The sequence below is a fragment of the Arachis ipaensis genome, chromosome B5, assembly GCF_059453495.1.
Source record: "Arachis ipaensis isolate K30076 ecotype BB chromosome B5, ASM5945349v1, whole genome shotgun sequence".
NCBI lineage: Eukaryota > Viridiplantae > Streptophyta > Magnoliopsida > Fabales > Fabaceae > Arachis > Arachis ipaensis.
In genome coordinates this window covers 47,789,045-47,810,468 of record NC_142440.1, presented here as the reverse complement: position 1 = coordinate 47,810,468, position 21,424 = coordinate 47,789,045, and the positions used below count along the sequence as shown (strand labels likewise).

Genomic DNA, 21,424 nt, shown 5'->3' with positions numbered 1-21,424 from the left:
CACCTTCACGCCACAAGCACATGGTTAGGGACAGCTTGGTTGAGCCGCTTAGGCCAGGACTTTATTCCTGTGGGCCCTCCTATCTACTGATGCTCAAAGCCTTGGATCCTTTTTATCACCCTTGACTTTTGGTTTAAAGGGGTATTGGCTTTTTCTGCTTGCTTTTCTTTTTCTTTCTTCTTTTTTTTTTCGCATATATCCTTTTTCTGCAAGCTTTTCACTGCTTTTTCTTGCTTCAAGAATCAATTTTATGATTTTTTAGATTATCAAATAACATTTCTCCTTTTCCCATCATTCTTTCAAGAGCCAACAATTTTAACATTCTTTAAACAACAAATTCAAAAATATGCACTGTTCAAGCATTCATTCAGAAAAACAATAGTATTGCCACCACATCAAAATAATTAAACTGTTTTAAAATTTGAAATTCATTCACTTCTTTTTCTTTTTCAATTAAAAACATTTTTTATTTAAGAAAGGTGATGTATTCATTTTCATAGCATTAAGGCATAGACACTTAGACACTAATGATCATGTAATAAAGACACAAACATAAATAAACATAAGCATAAAAATTCGAAAAATAGGAAAATAAAGAACATGGAAATTAAAGAACGGGTCCACCTTAGTGATGGCGGCTTGTTCTTCCTCTTGAAGATCTTATGGAGTGCTTGAGCTCCTCAATGTCTCTTCCTTGCCTTTGTTGCTCCTCTCTCATGGTTCTTTGGTCTTCTCTAATTTCATGGAGGAGGATGGAATGCTCTTGGTGCTCCACCCTTAGTTGTCCCATGTTGGAACTTAATTCTCCTAGGGAGGTGTTGATTTGCTCCCAATAGTTTTGTGGAGGAAAATGCATCCCTTGAGGCATCTCAGGGATTTCATGATGAGGAGTTTCCTCATGCTCTTGGTGAGGTTCTCTCACTTGCTCCATCCTTTTCTTAGTGATGGGCTTGTCCTCATCAATGAGGATGTCTTCCTCTATGTCAATTCCAGCTAATTGCAGAGGTGACAAATGAGATGAGGGAAGGCTAACCTTGCCACAGTAGAGGACTTGTCCGCTACCTTGTAGAGTTCTTGGGATATAACCTCATGAACTTCTACTTCCTCTCTAATCATGATGCTATGAATCATGATAGCCCGGTCTATAGTAACTTCAGATCGGTTGCTAGCAGGAATGATTGAGTGTTGGATGAACTCCAACCATCCCCTAGCTACGGGGTTGAGGTCATGCCTTCTTAGTTGAACCGGCTTTCCTCTTGAATCACTCTTCCATTGAGCACCCTCTTCATAGATGTCCATGAGGACTTGGTCCAACCTTTGATCAAAGTTGACCCTTCTAGTGTATGAGTGTGCATCTCCTTGCATCATAGGCAAATTGAATGCCACCCTTACATTTTCCGGACTAAAGTCTAAGTATTTCCCCCAGACCATTGTAAGCCAATTCTTGGGGTCCGGGTTCACACTTTGATCATGGTTCCTGGTGATCCATGCATTGGCATAGAACTCTTGAACCATTAAGATTCCGACTTATTGAATGGGGTTGGTGAGAACTTCCCAACCTCTTCTTCGAATCTCATGTCGGATCTCCGGATATTCGCCCTTTTTGAGCTTAAAAGGGACCTCGGGGATCACCTTCTTCTTGGCCACAACTTCATAGAAGTGGTCTTGATACACCCTTGAGAAGAATCTCTCCATCTCCCATGACTCGGAGGTGGAAGCTTGTGCCTTCCCTTTCCTCTTTCTAGAGGTTTCTCCGGCCTTTGGTGCCATAAATGGTTATGGAAAAACAAAAAGCTTTAGCTTTTACCACACCAAACTTAGAAGGTTGCTCGTCCTCGAGCAAAAGAAGAAAGAAGAGAGTAGAAGAAGAAGAAATAGAGGAGATGGAGTGGGCTTTGTGTTTCGGCCAAGGGGGAGAGGTAGTGTGTATGTTGTGTGAAAAAGAAGGAGTGAAGATGGGTTTATATAGGGGTGGAGAGGGGAGTATGGTTCGGCCACTATGGGTGGGTTTGGGAGGGAAAGTGGTTTGAATTTGAGTGGTGAGGTAGGTGGGGTTTTATGAAGGATGGATGTGAGTGGTGAAGAGAATGGTGGGATTTGATAGGTGAGGGATTTTTTGGGGAAGAGGTATTGAGGTGATTAGTGAATGGGTGAAGAAGAGAGAGAGAGAGGTGGGGTAGGTGGGGATCCTGTGAGGTCCACGGATCCTGAGGTGTCAAGGATTTCTCATCCCTGCACCATGTGGCGTGCAAAACGCCCCTTACTGCCAATCCTGGCGTTAAACGCCAGGCTGCTGCCCATTTCTGGCGTTTAACGCCAGCTTCTTGCCCATTCCTGGCTTTAAACGCCAGTCTGGTGCCCATTTCTGGCGTTAAACGCCCAGAATGGTGCCAGACTGGGCGTTTAACGCCCATTCTGCTACCCTTACTGGCGTTTAAAGGCCATTAAGTTTCTCCTCCAGGGTGTTCTGTTTTTCATTCTATTTTCCTTCTGTTTTTTTTTTCAATTGTTTTTGTGACTTCACATGATCATCAACCTACAGAATAACAAAAGAAAATAGAAATTTAACATGGATAAGTAAAAATTGGGTTGCCTCCCAACAAGCGCTTCTTTAATGTCAATAGCTTGACAGTGGCTCTCATGGAGCCTCACAGATGTTCAGAGCAATGTTGGAACTTCCCAACACTAAACTTAGAGTTTGAGTGTGGGGGTTCAACACCAAACTTAAAGATTGGTTGTGGCCTCCCAACACGAAACTTAGAGTTTGATTGTGGGGGCTCTGTTTGACTCTGTATTAAGAGAAGCTCTTCATGATTCCTCTCCATGGTGACAGAGGGATATCCTTGAGCTTTAAACACAAGGGAGTCTTCATTCACTTGAATGATCAATTCTCCTCTGTCAACATCAATCACAGTTTTTGCTGTGGCTAGGAAGGGTCTGCCAAGGATGATGGATTCATCCATACACTTCCCAGTTTCTAAGATTATGAAATCAGCAGGGATGTAATGGTCTTCAACCTTTACCAAGACATCCTCTACAAGTCCATAAGGCTATTTCTTTGAATTGTCTGCCATCTCCAGTGAGATTCTTGCAGCTTGTACCTCAATGATCCCTAGCTTCTCCATTACAGAGAGAGGCATAAGGTTTATACTTGATCCCAGGTCACATAGAGCCTTCTCAAAGGTCATGGTGCCTATGGTACAAGGTATTGAGAACTTTACAGGGTCTTGTCTCTTCAGAGGTAATCTCTGCCTAGTCAAGTCATTCAGTTCTTTGATGAGCAATGGAGGTTCATCCTCCCAAGTCTCATTACCAAACAACCTGGCATTTAGCTTTATGATTGCTCTAAGGTACTTAGCAACTTGCTCTTTAGTAACATCTTCATCCTCTTCAGAGGAGGAATATTCATCAGAGCTCATGAATGGCAGAAGAAAATTTAATGGAATCTCTATGGTCTCAGTCTGAGCCTCAGATTCCCATGGTTCCTCATTAGGGAATTCCATGGAGGTCAGTGGATGTCCATTGAGGTCTTTCTCAGTGGAGATCACTACCTCTTCCTCCTCTCCAAGTTCGGCCATGTGAGACGTGTTTATGGCCTTGCACTCTCTCTTTGGATTCTCTTCTTATTGCTTGGGAGAGTACTAGGAGGGAGTTCAGTAATTTTCTTACTCAGCTGACCCACTTGTGCCTCCAAATTTCTAATGGAGGACCTTGTTTCAGTCATGAAACTTTGAGTGGTTTTGATTAGATCAGAGACTATTGTTGCTAAGTCAGAGTGGCTTTGCTTAGAATTCTCTGTCTGTTGCTGAGAAGATGATGGAAAAGGCTTGCTATTGCTAAACTTGTTTCTTCCACCATTATTGTTGTTGAAACCTTGTTGAGGTCTCTATTGATCCTTCCATGAGAGATTTGGATGATTTCTCCATGAAGGATTATAGGTGTTTCCATAGGGTTCTCCCATGTAATTCACCTCTTCCATTGCTGGGTTCTCAGGATCATAAGCTTCTTCTTCAGAGGAAGCTTCCTTAGTACTGCCTGTTGCTGCTTGCATTCCAGACAGACTCTGAGAAATCATATTGACTTGTTGGGTCAATATTTTATTCTGAGCCAATATGGCATTCAGAGTATCAATCTTAAGAACTCCTTTCTTCTGAGCTATCCCATTATTCACAAGATTCCTTTCAGAAGTGTACATGAATTGATTATTTGCAACCATTTCAATGAGTTCCTAAGCTTCTGCAGGCGTCTTCTTCAGATGAAGAGATCCTCCAGCAGAGCTATCCAATGACATCTTGGATAGTTCAGACAGACCATCATAGAAAATTCCTATGATGCTCCATTCAGAAAGCATGTCAGAAGGACATCTTCTGATCAGTTGCTTGTATCTTTCCCAAGCTTCATAGAGGGATTCACCTTCCTTCTGTCTGAAGGTTTGGACTTCCACTCTAAGCTTACTCAATTTTTGAGGTGGAAAGAACTTTGCCAAGAAGGCATTGACTAGCTTTTTCCAAGAGTTCAGGCTTTCTTTAGGTTGTGAATCTAACCATGTCCTAGCTCTGTCTCTTACAGCAAAAGGAAAAAGCATAAGTCTGTAGACTTCAGGGTCAACCCCATTGGTCTTGAAAGTGTCACAGATTTGCAAGAATTCAGCTAAGAACTGATGAGGATCTTCCAATGGAAGTCCATGAAACTTGCAATTCTGTTGCATTAGAGAAACTAATTGAGGCTTAAGCTCAAAGTTGTTTGCTCCAATGGCAGGGATTGAGATGCTTCTCCCATAGAAGTCGGGAGTAGGTGCAGTAAAGTCACCAAGCACCTTTCTTGCATTGTTGGCATTGTTGTTTTTGGCTGCCATGGTTTCTTCTTCTTTGAAAAGCTCTATTAGGCCCTCTAGAGAGAATTTAGCTTATCTTAGTTTTCTCTTCAAGGTCCTTTCAGGTTCAGGATCAGCTTGAACAAGTATGCCTTTATCTTTGTTCCTACTCATATGAAAGAGAAGAGAACAAGAAAGTAGGGAATCCTCTATGTCACAGTATAGAGATTCCTTGAGGTGTCAGAGGAAAAGAAGAATAGAAGGAGGAGGTAGATAGAAGAGAATTCGAACACATAAAGAAGGATAGAGTTCGAATTGCACCTTGAGGAGGAGTGTTAGTCCCTTAAATAGAAGGATGTGAGAAGATGGGAAGAATTTTCGAAAATAAATTAAGAAGATTTTGAAATAATAAAAAGAAATTTGAAAATTTTATTGATATTTTCAAAAATTAAGATTGGGAAAGAAATTAAGTGATTTTTGAAAAATATTTTGAAATTAGAAATCAAAAAGATATGATTGAGAGTTGATTTTGAAAAAGATGTGATTGAAAAGATATGATTGAGAAGATATGATTGAAAATCAAACTAAAAAGAGAAAGTTTTAAAATTAAAGTTGATTTACTTGACTAACAAGAAATTAGAAGATATGATTCTAGAATTAAAACTTTTGATCCTTTCTTAATAGGCAAGTAACAACTAGAAAATTTTGAAGTAAATCATTAATTATAACAAGGATTTTCGAAAATAATAAAAATTGGAAAGAAATTGATTTTGAAGAGATATGATTGAAAAGATATGATTTGAAAAAGATTTGATTTTGAAAAATTATGAAGATTTGAAAAAAATTTGAGTTAAAAACAAAATCTTCCCTCTAGTGTCATCCTGGCATTAAACGCCCAGAATGGCATCCATTCTGGCATTTAACGCCCAAAATGCTAGATTTTAGGGCGTTAAACGCCCAGCCAGGTACCCTGGCCAGCGTTTAAACGCCAGTTTTCCTTCTTCACTGGGCATTTTGAACGCCCAGCTTTTTCTGTTTGATTCCTCTGCTGAATGTTCTGAATCTTCAATTCTCTGTATTATTGACTTGAAAAGTGATGAGCGGATAATTTATACGCTTTTTGGCAATATTTTTAGTATGTTTTTAGAAAGGATCTAGTTACTTTTAGGGATGTTTTTATTAGTTTTTATGTTAAATTCACATTTCTGGACTTTACTATGAGTTTGTGTGTTTTTCTGTGATTTCAGGTATTTTCTGGCTGAAATTGAGGGACTTGAGCAAAAATCAGATTCAGAGGTTGAAGAAGGACTGCTGATGGTGTTGGATTCTGACCTCCCTGCACTCAAAGTAAATTTTCTGGAGCTACAGAACTCCAAATGGTGCGCTCTCAACGGCGTTGAAAAGTAGACATCCAGGGCTTTCCAGCAATATATAATAGTCCATACTTTGCCCAAGTGTAGACGATGCAAAAGGGCGTTGAACGCCAGTTCTACGCTGCAGTCTGGAGTTAAACGCCAGAAACACGTCACGAACCAGAGTTGAATGCCAAAAACACGTTACAACTTGGCGTCCAACTCCAAAAGAAGCCTCTGCACGTGTAAACTTCAAGCTCTGCCCAAGCACACACCAAGTGGGTCCCGAAAGTGGATTTATGCATCAATTACTTACTTCTGTAAACCCTAGTAGCTAGTCTAGTATAAATAGGACTTTTTACTATTGTATTTACATCTTTGGAACCATCTTTGGATTATCTTTTGATCTGTTGATCACGTTTGAGGGGCTGGCCATTCGGCCATGCCTGAACCTTTCACTTATGTATTTTTCAACGGTAGAGTTTCTATACTCCATAGATTAAGGTGTGGAGCTCTACTGTTGCTCATGATTTAATGAAAAGTACTACTGTTTTATATTCAATTCAACTTATTCCGCTTCTAAGATATCCATTCGTACCCAAGAACATGATGAATGTGATGATTATGTGACGCTCATCATCATTCTCACTTATAAATGCGTGCCTGACAAACACTTCTGTTCTACATGCAAACAAGCTAGAATGAGTATCTCTTGGATATCTAATACAGGGGACCGAGTCCGAGATATTAGAATCTTCGTGGTATAAGTTAGAACCCATGGATGGCCATTTCTGAGATCCGGAAAGTCTAAACCTTGTCTGTGGTATTCCGAGTAGGATCTGGGAAGGGATGGCTGTGACGAACTTCAAACTCGCGAGTGCTGGGCGTAGTGACAGACGCAAAAGGAGGGTGAACCCTATTCCAGTATGATCGAGAACCTCCAGATGATTAGCCGTGCCGTGACAGAGCATTTGGACCTTTTTCACAGAGAGGATGGGATGTAGCCATTGACAACGGTGATGCCCTATATAAAGCTTGCCATGGAAAGGAGTAGGAATGATTGGATGAAGACAGCAGGAAAGCAGAGGTTCAGAGGAACGAAAGCATCTCTATACACTTATCTGAAATTCTCACCAATGAATTACATAAGTATTTCTATCTTTATTTTCTGTTTATTTATTATTATTATTCGAAAACTCCATAACCATTTGATATCCACCTGACTGAGATTTACAAGGTGACCATAGCTTGCTTCAAGCCGACAATCTCCGTGGGATCGACCCTTACTCACGTAAGGTTTTATTACTTGGACGACCCAGTGCACTTGCTGGTTAGTTATATCGAAGTTGTGACAAATTATGAATTAAGATTAGAGCACCAAGTTTTTGGAGCCATAACCAGGGATCACAATTTCGTGCACCAAGTTTTTGGCACCGTTGCCGGGGATTGTTCGAGTTTGGACAATTGACGGTTCATCTTGTTGCTCAGATTAGGTAATTTTCTTCTTATTTTGTTTTCAAAAAGTTTTCAAAAATTTTTCAAAAATATTTCCTTCTTTTTCGTTTTTCCCAATTAATATTCGAAAAAAAAATATATAAATCTTTTCAAAAATATATTTTTCTTCAGAATTTTTAAGAATGAATTCTAGTGTTTCATGAAGCATGTAGAAGCCTGGCTGGCTGTAAAGCCATGTCCAAATTCTTTTGGACTGAGGCTTCCAAACCATCAGCATAGAGGCAAGTTAATTTGAAGTATCAGCTGTTGTATGTCTGATTTGAATACTAAAGCTGGCTGGGTATTAAGCCATGTCCAACCCTTGGATTGGAGCTTTAGGCTAAGAGTGCAAGATTCTTGGAATTCATATTAAAAATTTTGAAATCCTTATTTTCTTTTTCAAATAATTTTCGAAAAATCCAAAAAATTTATAAAATAGTAAAAATAAAAAATATTTTGTGTTTCTTGTTTGAGTCTTGAGTCAATTTTTAAGTTTGGTGTCAATTGCATTTTTTTCAAAAAAAATTTATGCATTTTTCGAAAATTCATGCATTCATAGTGTTCTTCATGATCTTCAAGTTGTTCTTAGCCAGTCTTCTTGTTTGATCTTCATATTTTCTTGTTTTGTGTCTTTTCTTGTTTTTCATATGCATTCTTGCATTCATAGTGTCTATACATGAAAAATTTCTAAGTTTGGTATCTTGCATGTTTTCTTTTCTTGAAAACTTTTCAAAAATAAGTTCTTGATGTTCATCTTGACATTCATAGTGTTCTTGGTGTTCATCTTGACATTCATAATGTTCTTGCATGCATCACATGTTTAGATCCAAAATTTTCATGCATTGCATCATTTTTCATGTTTTTCTCTCTCATCATTAAAAATTCAAAAATAAAAAAAATATCTTTCCTTTTTTCTCTCATAAATTTCAAAAATTTGGATTGACTTTTTCAAAAATTTTTAAAATTCAATTGTTTCTTATGAGTCAAATCAAATTTTCAATTTAAAAATCTTATCTTTTTAAAAATCTTTTTCAAAAATCATATCTTTTTCATTTTTCTTATTTATTTTTGAAAATTTTAAAAATATTTAAAAAAAATCTTTTTCTTAATTTTACATCATATTTTCGAAAATGTCATCAACAATTAATGTTTTGATTAAAAAATTTCAAGTTTGTTACTTACTTGTTAAGAAAGATTCAAACTTTAAGTTCTAGAATCATATCTTGTGATTTCTTGTGAATCAAGTCATTAATTGTGATTTTAAAAATCAAATCTTTTTCAAAACTAATTTCAATAATATCTTTTCAAAAATATCTTTTTATCTTATCTTTTTCAAATATCTTTTCTAACTTCTTATCTTCTTATCTTTTAAAAATTTGATTTTCAAAATTTGTTTCAACTAACTAATTAACTTTTTGTTTGTTTCTTATCTCTTTCAAAACTACCTAACTAACTATCCCTCTCTAATTTTCGAAAATACCTCCCTCTTTTTCAAAAATTCTTTTTAATTAATTAATTGTTTTAATTTTTAATTTTAATTTTAATTTTATCTTAATTTTCGAAAATCATTAACTCTTTTTCAAAATTTAATTTTCGAAATTCTCTCTCTCATCTTCTTCTATTTATTTATTCATCTACTAACACTTCTCTTCATCTCATATCTCTGCTCACCTCACCCTTCTGTTTGGATTCTCCTTTCTTTTCTCTTCTACTCTTCTTTTCTTCTACTCACAACAAGGGAACCTCTATACTGTGGTAAAAAGGATCCCTATTATTATTTTTTTGTTTCCTTCTCTTTCATATGAGCAGGAGCCAGGACAAGAACATTCTTGTTGAAGCAGACCCTGAACCTCAAAGGACTCTGAAAAGGAAACTAAGAGAAGTTAAAATACAACAATCCAGAGACAACCTTACAGGAATTTTCAAACAGGAAGAGGAGATGGCAGCCGAAAATAATAATAATGCAAGGAGGATGCTTGGTGACTTCACTGCACCTAATTCCAATTTACATGGAAGAAGCATATCAATTCCTACCATTGGAGCAAACAATTTTGAGCTTAAACCTCAATTAGTTTCTCTGATGCAACAAAACTGCAAGTTTCATGGACTTCCATCTGAAGATCCCTTTCAGTTCTTAACTGAATTCTTGCAGATATGTGACATTGTTAAGACTAATGGAGTAGATCCTGAAGTCTACAGGCTCATGCTTTTCCCGTTTGCTGTAAGAGACAGAGCTAGAATATGGTTGGACTCTCAACGTAAGGATAGCCTGAACTCTTAGGATAAGCTGGTCAAGGCTTTCTTAGCCAAGTTCTTTCCTCCTCAAAAGCTGAGTAAGCTTAGAGTGGATGTTCAAACCTTCAGACAAAAAGAAGGTGAATCTCTCTATGAAGCTTGGGAGAGATACAAGGAACTGACCAAAAAGTGCCCTTCTGACATGCTTTCAGAATGGACCATCCTGGATATATTCTATGATGGTCTGCCTGAATTAGCTAAAATGTCATTGGATACTTCTGCAGGTGGATCCATTCACTTAAAGAAAACGCCTGTAGAAGCTCAAGAACTCATTGACATGGTTGCTAATAACTAGTTTATGTACACTTCTGAGAGGAATCCTGTGAGTAATGGGACGCCTCAGAAGAAGGGAGTTTTTGAAATTGATACTCTGAATGCCATATTGGCTCAGAATAAAATATTGACTCAGCAAGTCAATATGATTTCTCAGAGTCTGAATGGAATGCAAACTGCATCCAACAGTACTCAAGAGGCATCTTCTGAAGAAGAAGCTTATGATCCTGAGAATCCTGCAATTGCAGAGGTGAATTACATGGGTGAACCCTATGGAAACACCTCTAATCCCTCATGGAGAAATCACCCAAATCTCTCATGGAAGGATCAACAAAAGCCTCAATAAGGCTTTAATAATGGTGCAAGAAACAGGTTTAGCAACAACAAGCCTTTTTCATCATCCCCTCAGCAACAGACAGAGAACTCTGAACAAAATACCTCCAATTTAGCAAACTTAGTCTCTGATCTATCTAAGGCCACTCTGAGTTTCATGAATGAAACAAGGTCCTCCATTAGAAATTTGGAGGCACAAGTGGGCCAGCTGAGTAAGAAGATCATTGAAACCCCTCCTAGTGCTCTCCCAAGCAATACAGAAGAAAATCCAAAAGGAGAGTGCAAGGCCATTGATATAAACATCATGGCCGAATCCTTCACGTGAATCCCAAGGAGGAAGACCTCCTGGGACGTCCAGTGATCAAAAAGGAGTTTCCCTTTGAGAAACCAAAGGACTCTGAGGCTCATCTAGAGACCATAGAGATTCCATTAAACCTCCTTACGCCCTTCATGAGCTCTGATGAGTATTCCTCTTCAGAAGAGAATGAGGATGTTATTGAAGAGCAAGTTGCCAAGTTCCTTGGTGCAATCATGAAGCTGAATGCCAATTTATTTGGTAATAAGACTTGGGGAGATGAACCTCCCCTGTTCACCAATGAACTAAATGCATTGGATCAACTGAGATTGCCTCAGAAGAAACAGGATCCTGGAAAGTTCCTAATACCTTGTACCATAGGCACCATGACCTTTGAGAAAGCTCTATGTGACCTTGGGTCAAGAATAAACCTCATGCCCCTCTTTGTAATGGAGAAACTGGGAATCTTTGAGGTACAAGCTGCTAGAATCTCATTAGAGATGACAGACAACTCAAGAAAAGAGACTTATGGAGAAGTAGAGGACGTGTTAGTAAAGGTTGAAGGCCTTTACATCCCTGCTGATTTCATAATCCTGGATACTGGGAAGGATGAGGATGAATCCATCATTCTTGGAAGACCCTTCCTAGCCACTGCAAGAGCTGTGATTGATGTTGACAGAGGTGAACTAGTCCTTCAATTAAATGAGGACTCCCTTGTATTTAAAACTCAAGGTCATCCTTCTGTAAGCATGGAAAAGAGGCACAGTAAGCTTCTCTCAGTACAGAGTCAACTAAAGCCCCCACAGTCAAACTCTAAGTTTTGTGTTGGGAGTCTATAAAATTGACCTGATCACCTGTGTGGCTCCATGAGAGCCCACTGTCAAGCTATTGACATTAAAGAAGCGCTTGTTGGGAGGCAACCCAATTTTTATTTATCTAATTTTATTTTATTTTTATTGTTATTTCATGTTTTATTAGGTTCATGATCATGTGGAGTCACAAAATAAATCAAAAAAATTAAAAACAGAATCAAAAACAGTAGAAGAAAAATCACACCCTGGAGGAAGAGCTTATTGGCGTTTAAACGCCAGTAAGGAGCATCTGGCTGGCGTTCAACGCCAGAACAGAGCATGGATCTGGCGTTGAATGCCAGAAACAAGCAGCATCCTGGCGTTCAGACGCCAGAAATACACACTGAGGAAAGCTGGCGCTGAACGCCAGAAACAAGCATAGAACTGGCGTTCAACGCCAGAAACATGCTGCATCTGGGCGCTGAACGCCCAGAACAAGCACCAATTCGGCGTTTAAACGCCAGAATTGCATGCAAAGGCATTTTACATGCCTAATTGGTGCAGGGATACAATTCCTTGACACCTCAGCATCTGTGGACCCCACAGGATCCCCACCTACCTCCACTCATACTCTTCCCTCTTCTCAATGTTCATTCTCTCTTCCCAATAAACACCTTTCCCCAAAACCCTTCACCAATCACATCAAGCTCTCTTCCCTACTACCCCTTCACCACTTACATCCATCCACTCTTCCCCATAAACCTACCTCATAAACCCCACCTACCTTCAAAATTCAAAATTACTTTCTCACCCAAACCCACCCTAAATGGCCGAACCTAACCCCTCTCCCTCCACTATATAAACCACTCCATTCTTTTTCATTTTTCACACAACAAAACCCTCTCATCCCCTTCTTGGCTGGGACACAACCCTCTCTCCCTCTCTTCCATTTCTTCTTCTTCTTCTTCTTTTCTTTCTTCTCTTGCTCGAGGGTGAGCAATAATCTAAGTTTGGTGTGGTAAAAGCATAAAGCTTTTTGTTTTTCCATTACCATTGATGGCACCTAAGACCGGAGAATCCTCTAGAAAAGGGAAAGGGAAGACAAAAGCTTCCACCTCTGAGTCATGGGAAATGGAAAGATTCATCTCCAAAGCCCATCAAGACCACTTCTATGATACTGTGGCCAAGAAGAAGGTGATCCTCGAGGTCCCTTTCAAACTCAAGAGAATTGAGTATCCAGAAATCCGACATGAAATCCAAAGAAGAGGTTGGGAAGTTCTAACAAAACCCATCCAACAAGTCGGAATTCTAATGGTTCAAGAGTTCTATGCTAATGCATGGATCACCAGGAACCATGATCAAAGTAAGAACCCGAACCCAAAGAATTATCTTACCATGGTCCGGGGGAACTACTTAGATTTCAGTCCGAAAAATGTGAGGTTGGCGTTCAACTTGCCAATGATGGAAGAGAACGCACGCCCCTACACAAGAAGAGTCAAATTTGATCAAAGATTGGACCAAGTCCTCATGGACATATGTGTGGAAGGAGCTCAATGGAAGATTTACTCAAAAGGCAAACCGGTTCAACTAAGAAGATTGCACCTTAAGACTGTAGCTAGAGGGTGGTTGGAGTTCATTCAACGCTCAATCATTCCCACTAGCAACCGGTCTGAAGTTACTATAGACCGGGCCATCATGATCCATAGCATCATGATTGGAGAAGAGGTGGAGGTTCATGAGATTATACCTCAAGAACTCTACAAGATGGCTGACAAGTCCTCCACTATGGCAAGGTTAGCTTTTCCTCACCTCATTTGCCATCTATGCAATTCGGCTGGGATTGACATAGAGGGAGATATCCTCATTGATGAGGACAAGCCCATCACTAAGAAAAGGATGGAGCAAACAAGAGAGCCTATTCATGGATCTCAAGAGATGCATGAAGAAGATCATCACTAAGAAATCCCTGAGATGCCTCAAGGGATGCACTTTCCTCCACAGAATTTTTGGGAGCAAATCAACACCTCCCTAGGAGAATTAAGTTCCAACATGGGACAATTAAGGGTGGAACATCAAGAGCACTCCATCATCCTTCACGAAATTAGAGAAGATCAAAGAGCTATGAGGGAGGAGCAACAGAGACAAGGAAGAGACATAGAAGAGCTCAATGACATCATTGGTTCCTCAAGAAGAAAACGCCACCATCACTAAGGTGGACTCATTCCATGATCTTAAATTTTCTGTTTTTCGTTTTCTTTATGTTAAGTGCTTATCTATGTTAGTGTCTTATTATATGATCATTAGTATTTAGTAACTTTGTCTTAAAGTTATGAATGTCCTATGAATCCATCACCTCTCTTAAAGGAAAAATATCTTTAATTCAAAAGAACAAGAAGTACATGAGTTTCAAATTTATCCTTGAACTTAGCTTAATTATATTGATGTGGAGACAATACTTTTTGTTTTCTGAAAGAATGCTTGAGCAGTGCATATGTCTTTTGAAGTTGTTGTTTATGAATGTCAAATATGTTGGCTCTTGAAAGAATGACGACAAGGAGACATGTTATGTGATAATTTGAAAAATCATAAAAATGATTCTTGAAGCAAGAAAAAGCAATGAATACAAAAGCTTGCAAAAAAAAAAAAGAAAAAAAATAGAAAAAGAAAAAGCAAGCAGAAAAAGCCAAAAGCTCTTAAAACCAAAAGGCAAGAGCAAAAAGCCAATAACCCTTATAACCAAAAGGCAAGGGTAAATAAAAAGGATCCTAAGGCTTTGAGCATCAGTGGATAGGAGGGCCAAAAGGAATAAAATCCTGGCCTAAGCGGCTAAACCAAGCTGTCCCTAACCATGTGCTTGTGGCGTGAAGGTGTCAAGTGAAAACTTGAGACTGAGCGGTTAAAGTCAAGGTCCAAAGCAAAAGAAGAGTGTGCTTAAGAACCCTGGACACCTCTAATTGGGGACTTTAGCAAAGTTGAGTCACAATCTGAAAAGGTTCACCCAATTATGTGTCTGTGGCATTTATGTATCCGGTGGTAATACTGGAAAACAAAGTGCTTAGGGCCACGTCCAAGACTCATAAAGTAGCTGTGTTCAAGAATCAACATACTGAACTAGGAGAATCACTAACACTATCTGAACTCTGAGTTCCTATAGATGCCAATCATTCTGAACCTCAATGGATAAAGTGAGATGCCAAAACTATTCAAGAGGCAAAAAGCTACAAGTCCCGCTCATCTGATTGGAGCTATGTTTCATTGATAGTTTGGAATTTATAGTATATTCTCTTCTTTTTATCCTATTTGATTTTTAGTTACTTGGGGACAAGCAACATTTTAAGTTTGGTGTTGTGATGAGCGGATAATTTATACGCTTTTTGGCATTGTTTTTAGTATGTTTTTAGTAGGATCTAGTTACTTTTAGGGATGTTTTTATTAGTTTTTATGTTAAATTTACATTTCTGGACTTTACTATGAGTTTGTGTATTTTTCTGTGATTTCAGGTATTTTCTGGCTGAAATTGAGGGACTTGAGCAAAAATCAGATTCAGAGGTTGAAGAAGGACTGCTGATGCTGTTGGATTATGACCTCTCTGCATTCAAAGTGGATTTTCTAGAGCTACAGAACTCCAAATGGCGCGATCTCAACGGCGTTGGAAAGTAGACATCCAGGGCTTTCCAGCATTATATAATAGTTCATACTTTGCCCAAGTGTAGATGACGCAAAAGGGCGTTGAACGCCAGTTATACGCTGCAGTCTGGAGTTAAACGCCAGAAACACGTCACGAACCAGAATTGAACGCCAAAAACACGTTACAACTTGGAGTCCAACTCCAAAAGAAGCCTTTGCACGTGTAAACTTCAAGCTCAGCCCAAGCACACACCAAGTGGGCCCCAGAAGTGGATTTATGCATCAATTACTTACTTCTGTAAACCCTAGTAGCTAGTCTAGTATAAATAAGACTTTTTACTATTGTATTTACATCTTTGGAACCATCTTTGGATTATCTTTTGATCTATTGATCACGTTTGGGGGGCTGGCCATTCGGCCATGCCTGAACCTTTCACTTATGTATTTTTCAACGGTAGAGTTTCTACACTCCATAGATTAAGGTGTGGAGCTCTGCTGTTCCTCATGATTTAATGCAAAGTACTACTGTTTTATATTCAATTCAACTTATTCCGCTTCTAAGATATCCCTTCGCACCCAAGAACATGATGAATGTGATGATTATGTGACGCTCATCATCATTCTCACTTATGAACGCGTTCCTGACAAACACTTCTGTTCTACATGCAAACAAGCTAGAATGAGTATCTCTTGGATATCTAATACAGGGGACCGAGTTCGAGATATTAGAATCTTCGTGGTATAAGTTAGAACCCATGGATGGCCATTCCTGAGATCTGGAAAGTCTAAACCTTGTCTGTGGTCTTCCGAGTAGGATCTGGGAAGGGATGGCTGTGACGAACTTTAAACTCGCTAGTGCTGGGCGTAGTGACAGACGCAAAAGGAGGGTGAACCCTATTCCAGTATGATCGAGAACCTCCAGATGATTAGCCGTGCCGTGACAGAGCATTTGGACCTTTTTCACAGAGAGGATGGGATGTAGCCATTGACAACGGTGATGCCCTATATAAAGCTTGCCATGGAAAGGAGTAGGAATGATTGGATGAAGACAGCAGGAAAGCAGAGGTTCAGAGGAACGAAAGCATCTCTATACACTTATCTGAAATTCTCACCAATGAATTACATAAGTATTTCTATCTTTATTTTCTGTTTATTTATTATTATTATTCGAAAACTCCATAACCATTTGATATCCGCCTGACTGAGATTTACAAGGTGACCATAGCTTGCTTCAAGCCGACAATCTCCGTGGGATCGACCCTTACTCACGTAAGGTTTTTTACTTGGACGACCCAGTGCACTTGCTGGTTAGTTGTATCGAAGTTGTGACAAATTATGAATTAAGATTAGAGTACCAAGTTTTTGGAGCCATAACCAGGGATCACAATTTCGTGCACCAAAAAAACACAATTTTGAAAATATTTTTGAATTTTTAATGATGAGAAACAATAAAAATTGCGACTAAGATCAAATAAACAATGCATGCAGGACACCAAACTTAAAAATTTTCATATAGGAGACACTAACAAATTGAGAATGCATATGAGAAACAACGAAACACACAAAATAAGAGAATTTAAAGATCAGAGCAATGAAATCATCAAGAACAACTTGAAGTTTAATGAAGAACATATTGCATGTTTTCGAAAAATGCAGGAAGAATGCAATTGACACCAAACTTAAAAATTGATACTAGACTCAAATAAGAAACATAAAATATTTTTTATTTTTATGATTTTATAAATTTTTTTGTGATTTTCGAAACTTATATGGAAAATAAAATAAAGGGATTCAAAACTTTTAATAAGAATTCCAGGAATCATGCAATATTACTCTAAAGCTTCAGTCTAAAAAGATTAGACATGTTTGGCCAAGCTTCAGCAGGACATTACATTCAGCAGCTAAATTGATGAGAATCAATCCTCTTTTGTGATGATAAGAGCATCACCTTGAAACTCTAGAATTCATTCTTAAAAATTCTGAAAAATAAAAAGAAAAGTACCTAATCTAAGTGATGAGCGGATAATTTATACGCCTTTTGGCATTGTTTTTAGTAGGATCTAGTTACTTTTAGGGATGTTTTTATTAGTTTTTATGTTAAATTCACATTTCTGGACTTTACTATGAGTTTGTGTATTTTTCTGTGATTTCAGGTATTTTCTGGCTGAAATTGAGGGACTTGAGCAAAAATCAAATTCAGAGGTAGAAGAAGGACTGCTAATGCTGTTGGATTTTGACCTCCCTGCACTCAAAGTGGATTTTCTGGAGCTACAGAACTCAAACTGGCGCGCTTCTAATTGCGTTGGAAAGTAGACATCTAGGTCTTTCCAGCAATATATAATAGTCCATACTTTGGCCGAGTTTAGACGACGTAAAAGGGCGTTGAACACCAGTTCTACGCTGTAGTCTGGAGTTAAACGCCAGAAACACGTCACAAACCAGAGTTGAACGCCAAAAACACGTTACAACTTGGCGTTCAACTCCAGAAGAAGCCTCTTCACGTGTAAACTTCAAGCTCAGGCCAAGCACACACCAAGTGGGCCCCGGAAGTGGATTTATGCATCAATTACTTACTTCTGTAAACCCTAGTAACTAGTTTAGTATAAATAGGACTTTTTACTATTGTATTTAGATCTTCGGATCATCTTATGATTTTTAGTTCATCTTTAGATCATATTGATCACGTTTGGGGGCTGGCCATTCGGCCATGCCTAGACCTTTCACTGATGTATTTTCAACGGTGAAGTTTCTACACTCCATAGATTAAGGTGTGGACCTCTGCTGTTCCTCACGAATTAATGCAAAGTACTACTGTTTCTATATTCAACTCAACTTATTCCACTTCTAAGATATTCATTCGCAATTCAATATGAATGTGATAAACGTGACAATAATCATCATTCCCATACGAACGCGTGCCTGACAACCACTTCCGTTCCACCTTAGATTGGATGATTATCTCTTGGATCTCTTAATCAGAATCTTCGTGGTATAAGCTAGATTGATGGCGGCATTCATGAGAATCCGGAAAGTCTAAACCTTGTCTGTGGTATTCCGAGTAGTATTCAGGGATTGAATGACTGTGACGAACTTCAAACTCGCGAGTGCTGGGCGTAGTGACAGACGCAAAAGGATAGTAAATCCTATTCCAGTATGATCGAGAACCTCTAGATGATTAGCCATGCAATGACAGCGCATCAGACCATTTTCACAGAGAGGATGGGATGTAGCCATTGACAACGGTGATGCCTCTAGATGATTAGCCATGCAGTGACAACGCATCGGACCATTTTCACAGAGAGGATGAGATGTAGCCATTGACGACGGTGATGCCCTTACATAAAGTTTGCCATGGAAAGGAGTAGAACTGATTGGATGAAGACAGCAGGAAAGCAGAAGTTCAGAAGAACGAAAGTATCTCTATACGCTTATCTGAAATTCCCACCAATGAATTACATAAGTGTTTCTATCTTTATTTTCTATTTATTTATTATTTATTTTCGAAAACTCCATAACCATTTGATATCCGCCTAACTGAGATTTACAAGATGACCATAGCTTGCTTCATACCGACAATCTTCGTGGGATCGACCCTTACTCACGTAAGGTTTTATTACTTGGACGACCCAGTGCACTTGCTGGTTAGTTGTGCGAAGTTGTGAAGTTATGTTTGGACCATGGTATTGTGCACCAGTTATTGGCGCCATGCCAGGGAGAGAACGAACAACAAATTTTACAACCTCAGAGTAACAATTTCGCATACCAAGTTTTTGGCGCCGTTGTCAGGGATTGTTCGAGTTTGGACAACTGACAGTTCATCGTGTTGCTCAGATTGGGTAATTTTCTTCTTATGTTGTTTTCAAAAAGTTTTGAAAAATTTTTCAAAAATATTTTCTTCTTTTTCGTTTTTCCAATTAATATAAAAAAATTTATATTATGTTCGTCAGAATTTTTAAGAATGAATTCTAGAGTTTCATGAAGCATGTGAAGCCTGGCTGGCTGTAAAGCCATGTCTAAATTCTTTTGGACTGGGGCTTCTAACCCAACATTATCAAGAGCAAGCTAGTTGTTGCTAATCCATTAGCTGCTGTATGCTTGATTTGTCATTTAAAGCTTGGCTGGCCGTTGGCCATGTCTAGTGTTTTGGACCGGAGCTTTCATTGAAAACTTGGCTGGCTAGTGAGCCATGTCTAATTCCTGGACTGAAGCTTTAGACTAACAATGCAAGATTCCTGGAATTCATATTAAAAATTTTGGAATCCTTATTTTTCTTTTTCAAATTAATTTTCGAAAAAAAAAATTAGAAAATCATAAAAATAAAAAATATTTCATGTTTCTTGTTTGAGTCTTGAGTCAAATTGTAAGTTTGGTGTCAATTGCATATTCATTTTGCATTTTTCGAAAATTCATGCATTCATAGTGTTCTTCATGATCTTCAAGTTGTTCTTGGTAAATCTTCTTGTTTGATCTTCATATTTTCTTGTTTTGTGTCTTTTCTTGTTTTTCATATGCATTCTTGCATTTATAGTGTCTATACATGAAAAATTTCTAATTTTGGTGTCTTGCATGTTTTCTTTTCTTAAAAATTTTTCAAAAATAAGTCTTGATGTTCATCTTGACATTCAAAGTGTTCTTGGTGTTCATCTTGACATTCATAGTGTTCTTGCATTCATCACATGTTTTGGTCCAAAATTTTCATGCATTGAGTCAATTTTGTGTTTTTCTCTTTCATCATTAAAAATTCAAAAATAAAAAAATATCTTTCCTTTTTTCTCTCATAAATTTAAAAAATTTGGATTGACTTTTTCAAAAATTTTTAAAATTCAATTGTTTCTTATGAGTCAAATCAAATTTTCAATTTAAAAATCTTGTCTTTTTCAAAATCTTTTTCAAAAATCTTTTTCTTTATTTTATTTCATAATTTTCGAAAATGTCATCAACAATTAATGTTTTGATTCAAAAATTTTAAGTTTGTTACTTACTTGTTAAGAAAGATTCAAACTTTAAATTCTAGAATCATATCTTGTGATTTCTTGTGAGTCAAGTCATTAATTATGATTTTAAAAATCAAATCTTTTTCAAAACTAATTCTAATCATATCTTCCTATCATATCTTTTTAAAACATATCTTTTTCAAAAAAAATTTGATTTTAAAATATCTTTTCTAACTTCTTATCTTCTTATCTTTTCAAAATTGATTTTCAAATTTGTTTCAACTAACTAACTAACTTTTTGTTTGTTTCTTATCTCTTTCAAAACTACCTAACTAACTATCCCTCTCTAATTTTCGAAAATACCTCCCTCTTTTTCAAAAATTCTTTTTAATTAATTAATTGTTTCAAATTTTAATCTTAATTTTAATTTTTTCCTAATTTTCGAAAATCACTAACCCCTTTTCAAAAATCCTCTTTCTCTCTTATCTCCTTCTATTTATTTATTCATCTACTAACACTTCATCTCACTCAAATTCGAACCCCCTCTGCCACCTGTGTTCGAATTTTCTCTTCTTCCCTTCTTTACATTACATTCTTTTCTTCTTCTACTCACACAGGGGAACCTCTATACTTGGGTAAAAAGGATCCCTATTATTATTATTTTTCTATTCCCTCTTTTTCATATGAGCAGGAGCAAGGACAAGAACATTCTTGTTGAAGCAGATTCTGAACCTGAAAGGACTCTGAAAAGGAAACTAAGAGAAGCTAAAATACAACAATCCAGAGATAACCTTACAGAAATTTTTGAACAGGAAGAGGAGATGGCAGCCGAAAATAATAATAATACAAGGAGGATGCTTGGTGACTTTACTGCACCTAATTCCAATTTACATGGAAGAAGCATCTCCATCCCTACCATTGGAGCAAACAATTTTGAGCTGAAACCTCAATTAGTTTCTCTGATGTAACAAAACTGCAAGTTTCATGGACTTCCATCTGAAGACCCTTTCCAGTTCTTAACTGAATTTTTACAGATCTGTGATACTGTTAAGACTAATGGAGTAGATCCTGAAGTCTACAGGCTCATGCTTTTCCCATTTGCTGTAAGAGACAGAGCTAGAATATGGTTAGATTCTCAACCTAAAGATAGCCTGAACTCTTGGGATAAGCTGGTCAAGGCTTTCTTAGCCAAGTTCTTTCCTCCACAAAAGCTGAGT

At 37.9% G+C, this 21,424-nt stretch overlaps 2 non-coding genes across 2 annotated transcripts; one reads left to right on the top strand and one right to left on the bottom strand.

The window, feature by feature from the left end:
* The first annotated feature begins 4,345 nt into the window (after positions 1–4,345).
* LOC148564088 (small nucleolar RNA R71) lies at positions 4,346–4,453 on the top strand. Its single transcript, XR_015884904.1, has one exon. It is a non-coding gene; the product is annotated as a small nucleolar RNA R71 (small nucleolar RNA).
* A 5,541-nt stretch (positions 4,454–9,994) lies between these two features.
* LOC148564087 (small nucleolar RNA R71) lies at positions 9,995–10,102 on the bottom strand. The gene has a single exon (XR_015885615.1). It is a non-coding gene; the product is annotated as a small nucleolar RNA R71 (small nucleolar RNA).
* Between the last annotated feature and the right edge of the window lie 11,322 nt (positions 10,103–21,424).